We start from the raw sequence: 9,530 nt of genomic DNA, 5'->3' as shown, positions 1-9,530 counted from the left end.
GGCACTTCAGAGAGAGAGAGAAATCATAGCTGCCATACTGAAGTGCTCAGCACTGGCCACTTCAAAGGATGTTTCAGGATTAAGGATTTCAAAGAGTACTACTGATGGACACATCGCTCCCTTGATTCTCCTTTGATTCTTTGCACAGGTTTCGTTTGGTAAATCTTAACAGGCTCTATAAGATGGCATAGGAGTCCATTCTGAGACACTTTTTGGTCTCTTGTTATCCCTTACTCTGGAGGGTAAACCTTTCCAGAGGATTGTGGCTTAAGGATAAACCCTTCAGAATGGAACATGGCCTATGATTCTGTACTTACCCGAATCTAGTCCTCAGGTCATCAATAAAGACTCCAAGACCTGAGATTGGTTTCAGATAAGATTCAAGAGATGTCTAAAAGGTGTATTTTGGAGGTACTACAGGACAAGGTTGGAAACCATTGGTCCAGACTACTGAAAATAAATATATTAATGGATTCAGATATGCCCAGAATCTGATTTATGCTGCCGGTCTAAACAAAGCCTATATCTGCTCACGTGAAGCCTGCAATAAGGCGTAATAACACCCACGTTGATCTTTCCAATGACGGCTCTGTCAAACCATCAAACCCAAATCAACAATCATGCCTACCCTTCTTCAAAGCCGTCTACCCTAGGCCAGCTCATCGCCCCATCTCCACGACTCTCTACCTGTCTGGTTAATTATTAAACAGATGTGAGAGGAGGAAGATGTGTGGCAGCAGTGAAGAAAAGAGGAATGACAGATCTGCCCGCGTCATCTCTGCTCAAACGAAGGGGAAGAAACTCCAGCGCAGACAGCTGAGCTCGAAGAGAGCGGGATGGAGATGTTCAGAAGAGCTCAGGGGTGGTTCGTTACTGTGACGTGATGGTTTGTTTCGCGATCACGCCCTTGAGGGACACCGTTGATCATACCAGTTATTTGTATCTTCCATCATAACGTAAAGCAGATAAACCGTCGAAGGAAAGTGCTGCACAGAAAGCTGCGGTTGAAGAACACCATGGTTTTCTTTTTGTTCAATGATAAATGATCTGTAATCATGATATTGAAGAATGTTGTAACGGATGATTTTATTTTATTTTTAGTGTCTGCACTGTGAAAAATGTTTCTTTACATTAGTGTTTCAGAATTGGCAGCTGCTGTAAGGAGTTTAATGTTTTGGACACATAATGGCTTGTTAATTACAGTTTATTATATTTATATATATATAGTATAGTATATTATAGTTATATTAAATTATATAAATATAGTCTAATTTGATATGAAATGCAAATGAACTTTAAAGTGCTTTTTTGGTACACTTTAGGATGACTTGTTTAGGTACATCTTTAATTAAATGTAATTACTTGAGTGACTTTTTATTTAATGAATATGTTGTTATCTGCGAGTAAAGTTGTTTAGAAAATACACTTCTGATTTGAAGTACACTACAAATGATCATTTTTAACAAGCAACCTTCCTTTTCTAAAAAGGTTATAATAACAGTACACAAAACAGGTGAAATATGATTTAATCTGCGATCAAAGCTTTCCAAGAACGGTGCTCAAAATGTGCACATACGTAATTCATAACAAAACTGACCTTTTATTGTCATTATTATTTATAAAATAAAATGTGACAATATTTTTAGAACATTTTAAAGTAAAATTATTATCTAAATTGAATACTGTAGAATTATTTTACACCTAAGTTAAAATGACAATTATTTGATTTATTGGTATGCATAATATTCAATTCCTGCATTAATTTCCATAAATAATTTAAAGGTGTGCATTTATATTATTTGTACATTTGTATGTTTATTTGTTAATATTCATTACAAAATGTATAATTTGGAAAGTTAAAGGGGGAACTGTTCCCTCCTGGGTACCAGTACCCCTATTTTAACAGCAAAGCTGTATGTGTTTGGGCTGGTGACTTCATAAATCTCTCTCTTAAACGGTGATATCCTTCTCTCTAACGGCTTGGTAATTGACGCCACACCAGGCAGATTCAAGGTGCTTTCACTGCTTTGACAAGTTAAGTGGGGGGAGGAGGGGGCAAGGGGCCATTGTCTTACAAATGAGCTGTCAAGAGGGGGCGTCCCGTCAGCAGTTTGCCTTAGTACCTGCCCATTAATAATTGAGCCACGAGCTTGTGGAGGTGTATGGCGCGTAACAGACAACTTATGTGCTTTGATTGACAGATGAGCTAACTGCGACTTTTTCCCCTAAAGAATAAAAACAGAGGCAGGAGACACACCAGTGATTGAAATCACAGAGAAATGGGAGGTCTAAATAGAAATGATGAGAGAGCATTTGTGTGTGTTCAGATGGGTTACTTATTGTGTGGAGTGTGTTCTCAAGGCATTGCAAGCAACTTCCTTTTTGGGTTCTTGTTGGTGATAAGTGTAACTGAATGGTTGCTGGTCCATGACGTGTGTGTGTGTGTCTTCTGTTCAGTGCAGAAAGAGGATGATGCATCCAATGTACCTACTGTAAGACAGCATAAGTTTGAGAAGCGGGGTGTCATCAATCACTGGTTGTGATGTGTCCACACTAACCTGGTTTATGACAGCCAGAACAACATTACACTAAACAAACCTGTTTCATGGCACTAGTGATTGATTCCCTCTCTATTTCCACACTGTCCTTTCACACGTCACACATGCTAGAAATCACTGTCAAAGCAGTAAACTCAAATTCGGTGCTTATTCAAATCCAGTTCTAATTTGAAAAATATATTCCAAATATATTCTATATATTCATTTAACAGTAAAAACTTTAATATTGTGAAATATCACTGCAATTTAAAATAACAGTTTTTAATTTTAATATACTTCGAAATACAATGCATCCCATGTGGTGGGAAAGCTGAATTTCCAGCATTATTATTATTAATATTATATAATTAATTATTAATTATTTTTAATATTTATTTATTTAGTTATTATTATTTGCATTAATATTTGGGACCTGTGATTCTTTATTCAGGATTCTTTAAAATCTTAAAAGAACAGCATGTTACAATAGTCCTTATTATCATTATTATTTTTATTTTTTTAAGACATATTCTTGCAGAATAAAATAATTAATTTCTAAAAAAGAAAAAAGAAAAAAAAAAAAAAAAAAACGAAACTGACCCGAAACTTAGTTTTTTATTTTTTTATTATTATTATTTTTTATTTTTTATTATTTTTATTCATCCAAAAAAAAAAAAAAAAAAATATGAAGAAAAAAAGAAGAAGATCATACATTTCTTCTTCTGGCAAATGTACTGTATTGATAGTGAATATACAGTGCATCATTAAAAGAAATGATCATTTAGTTGTGATTTAAGTTGGCTAGTGTGGTCATTCACAAACTGATTCTTTTTAAAGAATTGAATGGATAAAACAGAAAGACTCAAACTCATGATTAATCAGTTGAAATAATCTTAATAATCCACTCACTGAAATAATCAGAGTGGTTCTTACAGTACTCTCTAAATAGCAAGATATTACTCTCATCCAAGCAAATACTGACTGTTCAAATGACAGATTTATATGGTTAAAGAAGTGTTCTATCATAATACATGTTAATTTAAATAATAATTGAATACATTTTTAATATATTTGTTCAGTACTTCAGATCAATTATTCTTCAGGTATAAAGAATCATTCTGGAATGGAGCTGCTAACTGGAATCAAGTTCTGTAAGATTCCCATCCTGAATCCGAACAGCAGCGTGCTGCGTATGAAAGAGAGAATAGCACATATTTTAATAAAGGAGATGTTCTGAGACATCGATGGATCCTAATTAACAGGAACACGTCCAGAGGCGGAGCGGAGGATGGAGTTGGCTGGGGAGAGAGTCTCTCCTCAAACCAGGGTTTAGTAGACAGATGTGAAAGACATGGTTAGATGGGGTTTTGGGAAGTGAAATTGCCTCCCCTGTTGGGCACTGAAGCCTCTGCAGCTTCCTCTCACAGAAAGCCAGCAATTCCCAGCGTCCCATCAGCCCCTCCTGAAGTCTCTCCCAGCGAGGCTTGAATTCAAATAGAAAAATTAATGTGGGAATAACAGCCCTGGGCCTCGCCATCCCGGGATACCTTCATACACTCCCTTTTCACCAATTTTATGAGGAAGGTTTCTCTCTCTCTTCCATCTTCCATTCCTCATCCAGCATAAAAAAAGTGTTTTCATCGCTACCTCATGGGATTATTTTTTCCTGTGTTGATGCAGTTCCCATTATTAGACAAAAACTGGGAAGAGCTTGGGAAAAGAAGAAGACAAAAAAGCAGATAGACTTTAGCTTTACAGCCAACCGTGTTTGTATTTCTTTCTTTTTTCTTTTTCATTTTTTTCTCCTTTCCTCAAAACTAATGAGTTTGAAGTAAAAACCATACAACTGCAATTTAAATTCATGTTTTATTCAAGAAAGAAAGACGATTGTTTCATGTAAGTGTGTTGTTGGAGGTCACATTAAGTGAGTTCAAAACAAAGGGCTATATCGAACAATTACACATTATATATAAATATGTATAACTAAGGTCTCTTATTTCCTTCCACTTTCTCTCTTTAATGCATCTGAAGACTGACGCGGGGCACAGGAAGTTATCGAGTGTAAACCTGAAAAGCCTGGTGAGTGGTAAGAGCTGATTCAGTGCCAGGTTGGTTTCAGGCGTTATAAAATCAAAGCCAGGACCACTTCCACACACAGGAAGAGCTGCTAGTTGGACGGCAGGAGTTTAGCAGCGGAAGAGTGGTGCAGACTGGGTCTTGAAGTCGGGGATGCCCGGTGGCCGTTTCTGTTCAAACATTTGAAAGCATTAACCTGCCGCGCATCACCAGGGCATGTGGCGGGATTCCTGTTTTGGGCTTCCTGTTTCTCCTGACGGTGAGGAATTTTGGCGGTGAGCAAACTCCCCATGCTATGATCAAAATGCACATATATACCTGGATCAGCAAAATATGAAGGAGAGAAACCTTCACTCTCCAGGCACAAGATAAACAGTACACAGCCGTGAGTGAACATGATGTTAATGGGAGCATAGATCAAGAGCGTTCTGATGTGAAAGAGAGTTCAGTGGGTACTGGAGAAAAGCCACATGGACCTCTGAACTCATGACACAGTATGTCAGGCAAAGACCTGCATGAAAATAAGCCTATTAATAAACTTAAAGGGTTAGTTCACCCAAAAATTACAGTTAGACTGTTTTACTCACCCTCGAAGCATCCTATATGACTTTCTTCATTAAGATGAATCCAGTCTCACTTTCTGAATCTGTCATACACTGAAGCCGTTCGATGACGTAGCATTTCGGCGTTGTGTGACTAGTGACGAATGCGGATAGAGAACAAAACAAAACACCAGTCACGAATTAGAAGTACAAACCGAGGATTTGTAAAGAAAACTGTCAGAGGATTTAGCTATAAACCAAGAAGAGACTGGTTTTCCTTTGCTAAAGTAAGGAAACTTAGCTTTATTTGCTTCTTTAAACAAACTCGAGAGACTAGCATTTCTCAGAGGTGTGTGCTCGGTCATCTGCCGGAACGGCTTCAGTGTACGACAGATAAATGAAAGTTGTTGGTGTTTTACTAGCACTAAACTCTTAAAAATAAAGGTGCCATAGAATAACCTTTTTGTCTAATGGGCTTCATAAAGAACCTTTAACATCTGAAGAACCTTTCTGTTTCACAAAAGGAAGTTCTTCAGATTATAAAAAAATAAGAAAGAGATTTGACTAAACGGTTCTTTGTGGAACCAAAAGTGGTTCTTCTATGGCATCGTTTGAAGAACCTTTTGAAGCGCCTTTATTTTTAAGAGTGGTCATTTTAACTGGAAATGTAGTTAAAGGCATATTTTCCCAATGAGCCTAGATTGTTGCATTGCAGTAGCTGATCTTCTGCTTGGTGAAAATCATGCATTCGGTCTTTTAGAGAAGTAACAGCACACGTCTCTTCAACAAGCCACACAGTTTTATGATAACAGACTAAACCATACCTGCACCAAAGTTACCTGGATTATAATAATGAATCACGTGTGAAATGTGCTGACATGGCAAAAAGTGTTAACAATGCTGACAATACTTTGCTCATTTTAGTAGCTTTACTTTTGGCATTGTCAAAATGTCAGTTTAGTCAATTTCAGTTCTACTTTACTGCCAGAGAAATGATGAGTGCTCGTCATCACAATCACTTCCAACAGGTAATGATTCCTCGCTGGGGGACTGACGAAGGTACAGCATGAGAGCGAATCTGAAGATAACATCATCTCTCTCACAGCACAAGCCTCCAGCAGGAACATGCTACGCTGACCGCCGCTTCTACACAGCCCTGAGTAAAAACACTGTTTCACATTCTCTCATCAAAGAAGCCACATGCTCAACTTTATGACATTTTCATTCTGTATGTTCACTTTCTTCTTCTTCCTTTTTTTCTATCTTCCCTCAAAAAAACTGCCACCAAAAAGAGGTGAGACAGAGAGACTGTGAGAGCGAGAGACCGTGTTTTGCAGGACCACTTCCTTCCTGCCTGCAAGCCCTACAGTAACTTGTTAGATTAAACTCAGAGAACTTCTACATCTGCCAGGAGCAAAAGAGCAACATCAAGCAGGTTAGAGAATTTACTGTGTAGAGGCAGGAGATCTGAAAACTAATTACAGAAACAGTGTGTGGGAAGGAAAGACAACAGAGGTTAAGTTGAAGCATCTTCTGTCCCTGTGGAGCATGTAAACAAACGCTGATCGCTGGGAAGAATTTCCTCATACATTCTCTGTCACTCACAAAGAAGTCCAGAGATGGAAAGAGATGGTTCTTTTGGGAACCTTTGACTAAACGGTTCTTTGTGGAACCAAAAGTGGTTCTTCTATGGCATCGTTTGAAGAAAATATTTTGAAGCGCCTTTATTTTTAAGAGTGGTAATTTTAACTGGAAATGTAGTTAAAGGCACATTTTCCCAATGAGCCTGGATTGTTGCATTGCAGTAGCTGATCTTCTGCTTGGTGAAAATCATGCATTCGACCTTTTAGAGAAGTAACAGCACACGTCTCTTCAACAAGCCACACAGTTTTATGATAACAGACCAAACCATACCTGCACCAAAGTTACCTGAATTATAATAATGCCACCCGCTACCCTGAGGCCATGCCACTCCGCAAAGCTACCGTGAAAGCCATTGCCCAGGAGCTCTTCCTGTTGAGTAGTTGGGTCGGCCTACCATCCCAGATACTGACTGACCAGGGCACCCCCTTCATGTCCCGGGTGATGGCTGACCTCTGCAAGCTTCTCCAGATAAAACAGCTCCACACCACCGTATACCACCCGCAAATGGACGGCCTGGTCGAACGCTTCAATCAAACACTGAAGCAGATGCTGCGGTGAGTGGCTGCTGAAGACAAGCGTGACTGGGACAAGATGCTGCCCTATGTCCTGTTCAGGTCCTGTTCGGCATCCGGGAGGTACCCCAGGCGTCCACCGGGTTTACTTGGACGAAGTAGTCATACATTCTCAGACTTTGGAGGACAACCTGGAGTGGCTGCGAAAAATGCTGTCGGAAATCTGCCGGGCTGGGCTGACCATACCCCCCCGTAAGTGTCACCTGGCCCTCACCGAAGTCAAGTACCTCATCTACCAAGTGGGCCGCGGCCTCATTCGACCCCAGGAGAAGGTGGCAGCGATCCTCTCCGTGCAGTGGCCCACCACCAAATCGCAGGTAAGGGCCTTTTTGGGGTTGGCGGGATACTACCGCTGTTTTATCCCTATCTTCTCCTCCTTAGCCTCTCCCCTGACAGACCTGACCAGGAAGGGGCAACCAGAGAAGGTCCCATGGAACCCAGAGACGAAGAGCACAATCCAGCACGTGAAGGCCGCCCTCACCTCCGAGCCCGTACTCAAGGCCCCTGACTTCAATCACTCCTTCCTGTTGCAAACGGATGCGTCCGATACCGGGTTGGGAGCAGTCCTCGACGGTGAGGAACACCCGGTCATCTGTATCAGTCGAAAGCTGACCTCAGCGGAGCGACGGTATACGACTGTCGAGGAGGAGGCACTGGCCGTCAAGTGGGCAGTCCTGGAGCTCCGCTATTACCTCCTCGGCCACCAGTTCACCCTGATTACAGATCACGCCCCTCTACAGTGACTAGGTGGTTACTCGCGCTCCAGGACATCCACTTCACCGTACAACACCGGGCGAAGACGGCCAACACGAACGCCGATGGTCTCTCGAGGATATGGTCAGCTTTCACACGTCTGTCAGGTTCCACTCCCCGCCCTCCCCCAATTTCCCAACTTCTCCACAGGGACAGGATAACGCTTTATGGCGGGGGGTTGGGGGAGTGTGACTGGCAGCCCACAAAGGACATGGACTTCACGGACCCACACAGCACTGCACACCGAAGGAGAAGAGAAGGCCGAGCACTGAGCACCGGAAACCCCTCACGTTGGCTATTTTCCTCCTTCACCGTTTCAATAAAATCCACCTTTCGTGGAACTTACCTTGATCCTCGTGTCGTATGCTGCTTCACCCCGTCACACACACACACACACACACACACACACACATATATATATATATATATATAAATATATATATATATATGCTTTGATAGGCTCTTCTCTTCACACAGGTGTACTCAGGGACGGTTCAAGTGAGCTGTTTGTGAGCACTGTATTCCTCTGCAGCATATCTCAACAATAATTATCAGTGTTCACTGCAGCCTCCGCTCTCATGGTGTCCCAGAGACCAATATATTATAGATTCATAAATTATGAAACATTGTCTATCCAAATGAGATCTGAGTAGACGTAAGGTTGAGATCATGATCTTTCAGCAAGACGACAGCAAAGGGTGAGCGTAATTCACTGTTGGTTGTTTGGATGTGGGAGATGTTACTGTGTATATTCTGGAATATTATGGGGACCAGCAACTGTTTACCTATATTCTTTAAAATATCTTCTAGTATCTTTCAACAAAAGCAATACATTTATACAAATTTGAAACATGAGGGTGACTTAATTATTTTATTTTTGTGTGTGTGTGGGGTGGGGGGTCATCCACTTAACAAGCAGATTCATCTATGGCCTCACATAAAACTTCCCATTTCCTATCATACAGAAATTAGGGAATCCCTTTTATACAGTATCTTCAGGCTGTAAAAACACTTTTATTTCCAGTATAATATTATATTTTGTGATGGGTGTCTTTTAAAAAAAAATTAATACATGAGAAAACGGTTTCTGGGAAAGATCCTGTAACTGTAATAGTGCACATTTGTATTTATCCATCAGAGAGGTGGGTGTTGTTTCTGGCCCAAAACGTCTAACACACCGGTATAAATCACTCACAATGATTTCAGCGTCCAGTGTTTCAATAATTAAAGGGCTTTAATTTATCAGGATTTAGCACCTTCAGACACTAAAGCTGACGGTCGCTGGGGGACAGGAAATGAACGACAGTAAAGGAGTTAGAGCGGAGGAGAGAGAGAGAGAGAGAGAGACGCTGTAACAACACTGAAGGCACATGCAGTAAACGGGTGGATGGGGGGGGGGGTTAATA

Source organism: Carassius gibelio, chromosome A23 (genome assembly GCF_023724105.1).
Source record: "Carassius gibelio isolate Cgi1373 ecotype wild population from Czech Republic chromosome A23, carGib1.2-hapl.c, whole genome shotgun sequence".
Taxonomy (NCBI): Eukaryota; Metazoa; Chordata; class Actinopteri; order Cypriniformes; family Cyprinidae; genus Carassius; species Carassius gibelio.
Note: the sequence above shows the minus strand (reverse complement) of the source record.